We start from the raw sequence: 13,434 nt of genomic DNA on the forward strand, positions 1-13,434 counted from the left end.
GAAAATGTAGTAGCTTGTAAATTATATACTTCTTTTAAAAACAATTTTTATTGATGTATAATTGACATATTAGTTTCATGTGTATAGTGATTCCATGTAACGATTCTATATTTGCCTATATTGCAAAATGATTACCACAGTAAATTTCACTTAACATGTATCAGCACATATAGTTACAAACTTTTTTTCTTGTGATGAGAACTTTCAAGACCCACTCTCCTACCTACTTTCAAATATGCAGTACGGTATTATTATTATTTTTTAGAAGATTTTATTCATTTATTTATTTATTTGAGGGTAGGGGAGGAGCAAAGGGAGAGGCATAGGCAGACTCCGCAGTGAGCTCAGAGCCAGACGTGAGATCATGACCTGAGCTGAAATCAGGAGTCGGCTGCTTAACTGACTAAGCCACCCAGGCGCCCCTACAGTACAGTATTATTAACTATAGTCATCATACTGTACAATATGTTCCCGCAGCATAGTCACTTTATAACTAGAAATTTACACCTTTTGACCCCCATCACCCCCACCCCTGCCTCAGGCAGCCACCAGACCCGTCTGTTCTCCATATCCTTAAGCTTGTTTTTTTGTTGTTGTTGTTTTAAAAATTTTACATCTGAGTGCAATCATACAGTATTTATCTTTTTCTCTCTGGCTTATTTCACTTAGCATAATGCCTGTAAGGTCCATCCATTTTGTTGCAAATGGCAGGAGTTCATTAATTTTTATGACTGAGTAGTACTGCATTGTATGTGTATCTGTATATATACACACATCTATATCTTCTTTGTCCGTTCATCCAGTGATGGACATGGAGGTTGTTTCCATGTCTTGGCTAGTGTAAATGATGCTGCTATGAACATGGGGGTGCAGATATCTTTTCAAGTTAGTGTTTTCACTTTCTTCCCATAATACCCAGAAGTGGAAGTGCTGGATCATACGGTATTCTAATTTTATTTTTTTTGAGAAACTTCCATACTGTTTTCATAGTGGCTGCACCAGTTTGCATTGCCACCAATAGTGCAAGAGGGTTCCCCTTTCTCTGTAATCTCATCAACATTTGTTATTTCTTGTCTTTTTTTTTGTTTTTTTTTTTTAAAGATTTTATTTATTTGATAGAGAGCACAAGCAGGGGGAACAGCAGAGGGAGAGGGAGGGAAAAGCAGACTCCCCACTGAGCAGGGAGCCCAATATGGGGCTCAATCCCAGGACCCTGGGATCATGACCTGAGACGAAGGCAGACACTTAATGACTGAGCCACCCAGGTGCCCTGTTTTGTTTTGTTTTGTTTTGTTTTTCCTTGTCCTTTTGATAATAGTCATTCTAACAGGGATGAGGTGGTATCTCATTGCATTTTGATTTACATTTATTTCCCTGATGATTAGTGATGTAGAACATCTCTTCATTTATCAACCATCTGCATGTTTTCTTTGGAAACATATTTATTCTGACCCTCTGCTATTGAGTTGTATGAGGTTTTTTTTTAATTTTAATATTAACCCCTTATCAGATATATGATTTGCAAATATTTTCTGCCATCCGGTAAGTTCCTTTTTTACTTTGTTGTTGGTTTCCTTTGTAGGGCAGAAACTTTTTAGTTTGATGTAGTCCCAGTTGTTTATTTTTGTTTTTGTTACCTTTGTTTTGGTGTCAAATCCAAAAAATCATTGCCAAGACATGTCAAGGAGCTTACTGTCTGTGTTTTCTTCTAGGAGTTTTACGGGCTCTGGGTCTTCCATTCAAGTCTTTAATCTATTTTGAGTTAATTTTTGTGTTATACGCTTTTAATATTTTTAAAAGCTTAAAATATATGACTGTCATATAATTATTTGGGGTTTCAAAATTTATTAGCAGCTGTTTATAACAAGAATATGAGCACTTATATTCTTTAAAGTCTGATTTTTGGTTCTTAGTATATTTGATTTTCTTTTTTGGTCAATAAATTAAGGATAAAGTTATCTGATAATATTTATTTTAATTGTACTTCAAATTTTATCTGTACAAAAATTAGCGTGTACAAGTATCTGCTTCAGTTCCTGATTTCAGTTCTTTTGAGTGTATATCCAGGTGTGAAATTACTGCTTCATATGGTACTTCTATACTACTTCCTTCCTGAGGAACCACTAAACTGTTTTTCACAGAACCTGTACCATTTTACATTCCCACCAGCAATATATGCATGTTCCAGTTTTTCACATCCTTGTCAACATTTATTATTTTCCATTTTTTTTATCATAGCTATCCTAGGAGGTATGAAGTAGTGTCACTGTGGTTTGGATTTGCATTTCTCTAATGCTTAATGCAGTTGAGCATGTTTTCATGTGTTTATTGGCATATGATATTGTATATCTTCTGTCATCATTACCATTGTTGCCCATTCAACTCCTTTGACCATTTTTAAATTGGAATTTTTAAAATTGAATTCTTTGTATATTTTGGATATTAAACTCTTATCAGATAAGTGATATATAAATATTTTCTCCCATTCTGTAAGTTGTCTTTTCACTTTCTTGATAATGTTCTTTGATGCACAAAAGTTAATTTTGATGAAATTCAATTTATTTTTTCTTCTGTTGTTTCTGCTTTCGGGGTCATATCCAAAAATCCATTGCCAAATCCCAGATCATGAAGATTTATTCCTTCATTTTCTTCTAAGAGCTTTACGGTTTTAGCTCTGATATTTTGACCAGTTTGTTTTTTTGATGACCTCTTATTAGTTCTCTTTTTGCCTTCTGGCGGATTTAGATGCCAGAATATAGTATGTTTGGTTCTTTTTAAATCAAGTGATTGCTTGTATTTAAACTTCTTAAAAAAATGCAATATAGTGAGAATTAATTTTGGGGGGATAAAAGCTATTGATTTGAAATTAATGTAACAGGTTAAATGTTTTCTCCGTGATATCTTTTGTAATAGTCTTGTTTCTGATATTTTCTTTAAATCACTATAAGTCTTGGGGCGCCTGGGTGGTTCAGTCGGTTAAGTGTCTGCCTTCGACTCAGGTCATGATCTCAGCATCCTGGGATGCTGAGAGCCCCACGCTGGGCTCCCTGCTCGGCAGGGAGTCTGCTTCTCCCTCTCCTTCTGCCCGTCCCCCTGATCATGATCTCTCTCTCTCTCTCCAATAAATAAATAAAATCTTTAAAAAAAAATCAGTGTAAATCTTATATTATTGCTTTACATAAGAATACCTTGCTCTTTGTTAAAGTTTTATGTGTGAAAAGTTATGGTTAACATAAACACTTGGTAAATAAATTGTTTAAATGTGTATTGGAAGCTTTCTTCTCAAATCTTCAAAGTATTTTAATAATCACTTTCATTTTTCAGTTTATTGTTTCATATAAAGGGAATAATAGAATTTGCCATGCCTATATGTAAGGGTGTTATGAGGAACACAGTATGTGAAAGTAGACTCTGGAGAGTGATATTCCTTTCTTCATATCAGTTGTATCAGTTGGCATACATTCAGGAAAACAAACCACTTAGGATATTTCTGATAGAAAGATTTTAATACAGTGAATGGGTTACAAAAATGTTAGAAGGTCTGGAGGAATAAAAAAAAAGTTAAGGTGATGCCACCTAGAGATTAGTAAATATGGGAAGTAGCTATTGCCCCTGGGGCTGGAGAAACAAAAGGGAAAGTGGTGTTTCCCAGAGCCCCCAAGTACTGCACTTTTGAGAATACGGCCATTGTTACCTGGCCAGGAAGCCAGGAGCTTGCCTTCTTGTGGCTGCCTCAAGAGTCAAGGAGCCTGTAGTCCCCTTGAAACTGCCTAGATTGGTCACCAGTGCTGCTCAAAGTTGGTGTGGCTCACAGTTGATTACTGATGTCTGTGTCAGAACAGAAGCAGGAAAAACAGTGGCTTCCTCTGTCTTGCCTCTTAATCTAATATTGGCTTCCACTGGCAGAATCTAACCTCTTTGTATGCAAGGAAGCCTAGGAAATATGTTTTGCAGATTTCTAGTACCTGGCAATATAGAGGAGGAGCCCATGGAAGGGTGATATAGTGGTGAAAACCAACAATTAACCAGCACAAGAACCATAAAGGCTATAATTTGAAAATATTTTTGGGGGGCATGAGCATTTCTGAGTCTTTTCCAGAGAAATCTAGTTTTCACCTTCACAGGACATAACAGGATGAATCTGGAAGTAGATGGGAGGGTCACGGCAAGGTTGGGGGGATAGCCGTTTTCCAATCTTGGCTTTAATAATAAAAACCAATTGCACTGAGGAAAAAAATATTTTTGGCAGTCAAATTATTGTGCAATTTAATGATTTTTATCCTTAAAACTTCTTATATGACTTTTCTCTTTTCCATATTCTCCATATCCAGTATATTAGCAAAATATACCCCAAGTCTATCTAATAGTAGTTTCTCTATCACCTCCAAGTCTAAACTACTACCACCTCTTGTTTAGGATTATAACATAGCCTCCCAACTTGTGTTTCTGCTTCTTTTCTTGCCCTTCTACAGTGAGTTCTGTATACAGCAGCCAGGAAGAACTTTTTTTAATTTAATTTTTGAGAGAGCATGCAAGTGAGTGGGATGGGGGACAGAGGGAGAAGGAAAGAGAGAATCTTAAGCAGGCTCCACGTTCAGCATGGAGCCCGATGTGGGGCTTGATCTCATGACCCTGAGATCATGACCTCAGCCAAAATTAAGAGTCGGATTCTTAGCTTTGTGCGGTGGCAGTATTGTAGCCAATGAGGTTTATCTGAAGCGCGATTATTGCTAATTGAAAACTTTTACCAAAGATGTGGTCCATATATACAATGGAATATTAGTCAGCCATCAGAAAGGATGAATACCTACCATTTGCATCGACATGGTTGGAACTGGAGGGGATTATGCTAAGTGAAATAAGTCAGGCAGAGAAAGACAATTATATGGTTTCACTCATATGTGGAACATAAGGAATAGCAGGGAGGACATTAGGGGAAGGAAGGGAAAACTGAAGGGGGGGAAATCAGCGAGGGGGAGATGAGCCATGAGAGACTCTGGACTCCGGGAAACAATCTGAGGGTTTCAGAGGGGAGGGGGGTGGAGGGATGGGTATTAAGGAGGGCATGTGTTGTAATGAGCATTGGGTATTATATGCAAATAATCATGGGACAGTACATCAAAAACTGATGATGTACTGTATGGTGACTAACATAACATAATAAAAATAATAAATAAAAGGCCAGAGATCCCCTTCCCCCACAGAAAAAAGGGTCAGATGCTTAACTGACTGAGCCACCCAGGCACCCGGTCAAGGAAGAACTGTAAAAATATAAATTAGTTAGCAGCATTCCACTGTTCTAGCTTCCCATCACACTCAGAGTAAAATCCGTTATAACCATGGTCTACCAAGCCCTCTGATAACTCCCTGATCTCATCTCTACTCTCGACTTGGCTGTAGCTACTTGGACTTCGTTGTTCTTTAACATATCAAAGTCGTTCTCATCTTAGGGCTTTTGCACTCGCTGTCTGTTCTGTGCAGAATATTCTTCCTTCATATCTATGTATGGCTGTTTTCCTTACAATATTCCTTCTCTTCCTATGGATCTCCTTCACTTTATTTAGGTCACAGCCTTTCAGAGAAACCTTCCTTGACCACCCTATGGTCACTTTATGTCATTTTACTCTGTTTTTTATATACATACACACACCCACACACACATGTGAGTGCGCCATGCACACACACACAGATGATGTACAGATATGTGGGTCTGGTTCTTAAATGTATGTATGTACTTAATTTATTGTCTGTTCTAAGTTCCATGACTGCAGACACTTTGTTGTATTAATCTCTGCTACTACCACCTACAAGATTCTTGGTAGAAAGTAGTTACTCACGGCAGAGTTAAGAAGACTGGGGTTATGAAGTTATTAAAACTCTTAAGTGGTTTTTTTTATAGTCATTAAATGAATAAAAATCTTTTTAAATCCGTAATAGCACACACTAGGTAGATAATTTAAAGCAATGTTTAAAAATTTTCTTTTATTGTTTCTGGCACTTGAAAAACTTCAGGATCTCTGTTTTGACTATAAAATTTATGTTGCTTTAAAAATAATTTGCAAAATGGGGTGCCTGGGTGGCTGGTTAAGTGTCTGCCTTCAGCTCAGGTCCTGATCTCTCAGGGTCCTGGGATCAAGCTCTGCGTTGGGTTCCCTGCTCAGCTTTTTTTTTTTTTTTTTTTTTTAAAGATTTTGTTTATTTGAGAGAGAGAGAGAGAGACAGCGAGCGAGGGAACATAAGCAGGGGGAGCGGGAGAGGGAGAAGCAGGCCTCCCGCTGAGCAGGGAGCCTGATGTGGGGCTCGATCCCAGCGTGACCTGAGCCGAAGGCAGATGCTTAACTGACCGAGCCACCCTGGCGCCCCAATAAATAAAATCTTAAAAAAATTTGCAAACCGACCGATTACTCTTTGTCGGCCTGTCTGCTCAGAGGTCTTAAGGCTCTAGGTTGGTGAGCTTGTGTGTGTTTGTATACGCACTACATATGTATGTATAAATAGAAAACTCTTTGAAACTACACTCAGATGTCCAGTGCCTTTCTAATTTTATTTGCATATTTTTATAGCATCTCAAATTTTCCTACTAATAGATAAAGTATGAAATTCTAAGACCTTGGTTTATTTTAATATCCTTTCCTTTTATAGTCGCTATGCTGTCTGCTTTACCTGGCCTTTTTGTTTCTCATTAACAAGTACTTTTAATTTTTCCTAGGAGGAGTGACTTGTGTGTACTTGATTCAGAGTTCTTATATATGAGGCAAAGATTCTTCCTCCATCATAATACTGCATACTTCACTTTAACTAGAATATATCCAGGGATGACACACCTCTTGTTTCATATATTCCTAGTACTTGCATAATTCTTATCCTGGGGCAGTCATTTAATTTTTCTGAGCTTTATCCTCCTCCTCTGTAAAGTGAATGGGCTTTACTAGATGACTTTTAGTTATAAACATTCTAAGGTTACAAAGCATTATTTATTATGAGATTTAATTATGGTCTCAGAGCCATTTGTTAAAATGTGGGAAAAGCCTAGCTGCATAAAATGCTTCATTTTAGTAGCATTCTCTACAATGAATTTTAATTACATAGCATTACAGGGTGAAGGAGGCTTTATAGGATATGACAAACTGCTTTCTAAAATGTAATGAACACTGGAATCTGCTCACAGTCTATAGCAGACTTTGTAATACTTAGGTTTTGGGGTGTCAATTTGTGTCAGGATAAAAAGCTGGATATTCAACAGATGTCATTTATGAATAACTTTATGGTTTAAATAAATGTTTGAAATAATAGAGCCATTTGGGTTTTTAGCCAAGTAAGATTAAACATAGATTGGGATTAGATTGTCTTTGGTCATTTAAAAAAATTATTTGGATTCCTTGGTGGTTTATTTCTTCTGTAAAAATGGATATTACTGTTCCGGATTCCTTATGGAATGAGAATTTCCTAGGGTTGCTCTTTAACTCATGTCTTTATAAGATGCCAACTCATGACTTTTCCAGAGCAGGTCATGTGTGCTACGTTCTACTACGTATTGGAGTTGGCTTGAATACTGACTTGTTTTTCTGGAATACAGAGATGTCTATAACTTCACTGATGACTCTAACTTGCTGTTTGTGTAAGGAACTTGGACTATTTGATTATTCTCTTTGCTGAATTAAGCTTTAAGGTTGAATTGATGCATAAATTCTATAAAATGTGTAACCCTTTTTGCTTTTTTTTGTAAGTTTGAGTTTCCATATTGTAGCTGTCTACTCATTCACTCAATAAATGGTTTCATGTCCTATCGGTGTTAGTGAAAAACGTTTAGATTTTAAAAATGGAATTATGTTAAAGTAATTAATAAATATTTAATAAATAAAAACTTCTTTTTAGGGGCGCCTGGGTGGCTCAGTCGATAGGCACCTGCCCTCAGCTCAGGTCATGATCCTGGGGTTCTGGGATCGAGCCCTGCATAGGGCTCCCTGCTCTGCGGGAACCCTGCTTCTCCCTCTCCCGCTCCCCCTGCTTGTGTTCCCTCTCTCGCTGTGTCTTTCTCTGTCAAATAAACAATCTTTTTAAAAATTTTTCTTTTTAATAGAATTATGTTAAAATAAAACATAGTATTAGGGAAGATATTACATATTGAATGTATAACACTTCTAAATATTTAATATATATATATATTTTAAAGATTTTATTTATTTATTTGAGAGAGAGCTGATTTTTCAAATTCTTGGTCATTGTCATTGATGAGAATGTTGTCTGCATAAGTAGGCATATTGGTGAAAGGCAGGTGAGTATTTATTGCCCTTTGCTCCTGATTGACAGGAGTTGATTTATTGCCCTTTCTTCCTGATTGATAGGACCTTCTTTATCCCATGTAATTAGAATTTAAGTAATTCTGTCTCTTTAAGTTGTGCTTTAAAGGAGCAATCATTCATTAAGTTGAAGTGCTCTGTTTTTTTCTTTCATTGACATGTGTAATGCTTAAATTTTCCTGGATAAACTGAATAGATTTTGAATAAAGTAATGATGAACCTTTTTTGCAGGTATACACAGAAGTTGGTCTACCTACTTTTTTCTCCCTTTAACCCTTAATTAACTTTTAATAATTCTCTTTGTGGATGTAGATTATAGCAGACTCCCTAGTGATTCATTCTCAGCCTCTCCTTTCCAACGCTCTGAATCCACACAGTTTGTCAGTGTATGTTAATTGTCAGAAATATCAAGGATTGCTTGAAATAAGTTCATCAGATTGCAGAATGCTGCTTAAGCCATATTTTAATGTCAATAACTAGCATTAACCACACCTGTAAGTTGAGATTTATTCCTCCTAAACTTTTTGAATTCTACTTTTAACTTACAAACTTAGGCACAGTTCTTTTGACAGCCAGTACATTTTGTTTGAAACAGCAGAGAGTGATAGTCTCATATCCTTTCTTTACCAAAAAGCTAAAAATGGATGAACCAAAGGTTTTGAATACTTTGTTTAGATCCATACATTATTTTGATAACATTTAATTTGGAATTTATGTCTACATTCAAACTTTTACTTTGAGAGATCCTTTGTGAAATAATGTGTTACTAGATCTTCAGAGTTTTCCAAATGAATTTTTAGCACAAACTTACATCTTGCTGTCATTATGACAGCGCTATCGGTGTGCAACATTAGAATGTCTCCATAATATAATCTTTTTTGTTTTAAATTTTTTTTCTAGCATTTTGAGTATTTCATCCCTAGGAGTTTGTTTTGGTACTTTGCAAAAACAATTGATGGCTTTGCAAGATAATCTTCTATTCAGACGTTTCAACCATTGCTGTTAACTTGAGCACAGTTCTTAACATGTAGAATCATCACTCAGCAATAAACACTTTTGATAAAGTTTTCTTCTGGATTAGTGACTGTTATTGTGTTTATTTGGCATGCTGTCAAATGCATGTTTGTTCTGTTTGTTCTGTTCTGTTACTCATATGTGGTACCTTTTTGATTTCCTTTGCCTGTTTGGAAATTATGAAGTTTTGACATTCTCCTTGCAAGCTAACATACTGTGCAATTTTGCAATTGTATGAGGCATTCTGGCTCTAGCTCCTAATTGGGTGGTCTTGTAACTACCTCCTTTTTTTTTTCTTTGTAACTAGTTTCTTAATTTGATATTGTTGTGACTAATCTCATAAAAGAACTTTGTTTCTTTTTTTTGTGTTTGCAGAAGTTTAGAGTACAAATCTTTCTGTATGAAATGGATGTTTTGTGTTGAAGTCCTGTATGGTTTGCTTCTACCATTGATTCATTTAATAACTTTGATAAAAAAGATAGGTCAAAGAAGAGAATTTGGACTATTGTGTTTGTATTCTGAATGTAATCACTTTTCAGCACTATTTATTGAAAAATTTGTCCATTATGGTGGGAAAACAATCAGTAAAAAATCTAAGTATGAAAATGAAACAATATGTCTTTAAGTTTCAGAAATTGATGTGTGTATGTTTTTCTGCATTCTTAAAATGTTTTAAAATTGTTGAAAGATAATATAATGAACATTTAATATAAAAATAGGAAATACTAATTTAGTTAATGCAATAAATGTTACTCTCATGTATGATCAGAAAATCAAATTTTCAAAGTGTTTTAAAATCTGCAAATGCCTACAATACCATTTAAATGATTATGTGCATTTGTTTATTTCAAGTTTTTTATTTAAATTCCAGTTAGTTAACATATAGTGTTATATTAGTTTCAGGAGTGGAATTTAGTGATTCATCACTTATATCTAGCACTCAGTGCTCATCACAACAGATTATGTGCATTCATCTTCAGAAATGTTTTTTAATAATTAAAAATAAAACAATGAAATTTCATCAAGAGTCAGAGTTTGGCTAATTAACATCAAAAGCCAATAATAAATATCAAGAAGTAATAGTCAAAAAAATAATTGATTGTATTCTTTTTTTTTTTTTGATGTAGTTTTCCATGATTCATTGTTTGCATATAACACCCAGTGCTCCATTCAATATGTGCCCTCCTTAATACACATCACCGGGCTAACCCATCCCCCCAAACCCCTCCCCTCTAAAACCCTCAGTTTGTTTCTCAGAGTCCATAGTCTTTCATGGTTCATCTCCCCCTCCAATTTGCCCCCCTTCATTTTTCCCTTCCTACTATCTTTTTTTTTTTTTAACATATAATGTATTATTTGTTTCAGAGGTACAGGTCTGTGATTCATATCAGTCTTACACAATTCACAGCGCTCACCATAGCACATACCCACCCCAATGTCTATCACCCAGCCACCCCATCCCTCCCACCCCCCACCACTCCAGCAGCCATCAATTTATTTCCTGAGATTAAGAATTCCTCGTATCAGTGAGATCATATGATTCTTGTCTTTCTCTGATTGACATATTTCACTTAGCATAATACCCTCTAGTTCCATCCACGTCGTTGCAAATGGCAAGATTTTGTGTTTTTTTTGATGGCTGCATAATATTCCATTGTGTGTGCGTGTGTGTGTGTGTATGTATACATACTGCATCTTCTTTATCCATTCATCTGTTGATGGACATCTTGGCTCTTTCCATAGTTTGGCTATTGTGGACAGCGCTGCTGTAAGCATTGGGGTGCACGTACCCCTTCGGATCCCTACATTTGTATCTTTGGGGTAAATACCCAGTAGTGCAATTGCTGGATCGTATGGTAGCTCTATTTTCAACTGTTTGAGGAACCTCCCTACTGTTTTCCAGAGTGGCTGCACCAGCTTGCATTCCCACCAACAGTGTAGGAGGGTTCCCCTTTCTCCGCATCCCCGCCAACATCTGTCGTTTCCTCACTTGTTAATTTTAGCCATTCTGACGGGTGTGAGGTGGTATCTCATGGAGGTTTTGATTTGGATTTCCCTGATGCCAAGTGATGTTGAGCACTTTTTTATGTGTCTGTTGGCCATTTGGATGTCTTCTTTGGAGAAATGTCTGTTCATGTCTTCTGCCCATTTCCTGATTGGATTATTTGTTCTTTGGGTGTTGAGTTTGATAAGTTCTTTATAGATTTTGGATACTAGCCCTTTATCTGATATGTATTTGCAAATATTTTCTCCCATTCTGTTGGTTGTCTTTTGATTTTGTTGACTGTTTCCTTTGCTGTGCAAAAGCTTTTTATCTTGATGAAGTCCCAGTAGTTCATTTTTGCCCTTGCTTCCCTTGCCTTTGGTGATGTTTTAGGAAGAAGTTGCTGCCTGTGTTCTCCTCCTCCCCAAATCGATTGTATTCTAATAGAAATACCTCATAACAAATGATGATGCTAAGGAAACAATTATATATACCTTATAAGTAGAAATGTGAAAAATAAAAACACATTAATAGCAAAAATTTGTGAAAATAAGAGCCAAAGAAAGATGAAATATTTAACAGTGGGTACAAAGGGGCGCCTGGGTGGCTCAGTCGGTTAAGCGTCTGCCTTCGGCTCAGGTCATGGTCCCAGGGTCCTGGGATCGAGCCCCGCATCGGGCTCCCTGCTCGGTGGGAGGCCTGCTTCTCCCTCTCACACTCCTTCTGCTTGTGTTCCCTCTCACTGTGTCTCTCTCTGTCAAATAAATAAAAATCTTAAAAAAAAAAAAAAAGAATTAACAGTGGGTACAAAGCCAAGAAGTGATGACAAATTATGACTAAAATAGTTTTGGATGATTCAAATGGTAACACCAGGGGGAAAGTTACATAGTTTTGTTAAAGTAATAATTATTGCATTTGAATACTTTACAGAGCAAGTCAGACAAATAATATTAGAATATAATTTTAGCAAAAATACAATTTTAGCAGTTGGTAATTTCTGAATGGTTGTACCAAATAGTTTACAACTTCTCAAATCACTATGAAAACTTATAAACACTGGGGTACCTGGGTGGCTTAGTCTAAGCATCTGACTCTTGATTTCAGTTTAGATCATGATCTCACAGTTGTGAGGTTCAGCTCGGTGTTGGGCTCTGTGCTGAGCATGGAGCCTGCTTAAGATCTCTCTCTCCCTCTCTCTCTCTTAAAAAAAAGAACACCCCCCAAAAACCCTTTGTTGACATTTTTGTCTGGCTGTTTAACCACCCCAAAATTTAGTGACTTAAAACAACTACTGTCATGTGTTTAGGTAGGGCTTGGAGGGGGGCAGCTTGTCTCTATGTCAGTTGGTGTTGGCTGAGTGGTTTGTGTGTGGCTGGAGGATCCAGCATGTCTGGTGCCTTATCTGGGGTGGCTAGAATGGCTGGGATTGGCCAGGCTCTTCCTGCCCTTTGGAGTCTTTCCTTCTCGAGGGCTTTTCTCTTATAATGTGATCTATCTCCAGCAGGGTAGTCAGACTTCTTAATGTGATAACTAGCTTTTCTTCAGGCTTAGGCCTGGAAATCACACAATCATTTCTGCTACATTCTTTTGGTCAAAGCAAGATACAGGACTACCCCAAATTCAGTGTAAAGGGAAATAAACTCTACCTTTTGGTGGGAGAGTACCATGCACATGGAGGGATGAGAAGAATTGTTGGTGGCCATCTATATATATACAGTCTACTGTATCTTTCAGCACACCAGTAGTGCGTGCCATTGACCCAAGTGTTTGGAACCTTTGCAGTAGAAAATTTGTCCCCATCCCCAGAGATTTTGACTTATGTCATCTGGAGTATAGCATCAGAATTTTAAAAATTTCTCTAGGTGATTCTGACATGTAGTAGTTTGAGTACCACTACTTTAAATCAGTGATTCTCAAATTGTGATCCATGGACTAACAGCATCAGCATCACCTGGGGACTTGTTAGAACTTGAGCTTCTCAGAGTTCACCCAGATCTACTGAATCCGCATTCTGAGGCTGGGAGCCAGCCATCTGTGTTTGAACAAGCCTTCTAGGCAATTCTGAGGTACTATAAAGTTTGAGAACCGCTGTTCTAGAGCAGGGGTTGGCAGACTTTGGTTTGAAGGTCAGATCTA

General features: G+C 36.9%; 1 protein-coding gene and 1 pseudogene across 4 annotated transcripts in view; both read left to right on the forward strand.

Moving 5' to 3' along the window:
* ACAP2 (ArfGAP with coiled-coil, ankyrin repeat and PH domains 2) overlaps positions 1 to 13,434 on the forward strand; it is a 144,174-nt gene that overhangs the window by 55,753 nt on the left and 74,987 nt on the right. The window lies entirely within an intron of this gene.
* LOC114207188 (U4 spliceosomal RNA) lies at positions 4,674 to 4,799 on the forward strand (annotated as a pseudogene).

The sequence above is a fragment of the Eumetopias jubatus genome, unplaced genomic scaffold (assembly GCF_037043125.1).
Source record: "Eumetopias jubatus isolate StellerSeaLion01/CBP00866 unplaced genomic scaffold, mEumJub1_p1.0 scaffold_1, whole genome shotgun sequence".
Taxonomy (NCBI): domain Eukaryota; kingdom Metazoa; phylum Chordata; class Mammalia; order Carnivora; family Otariidae; genus Eumetopias; species Eumetopias jubatus.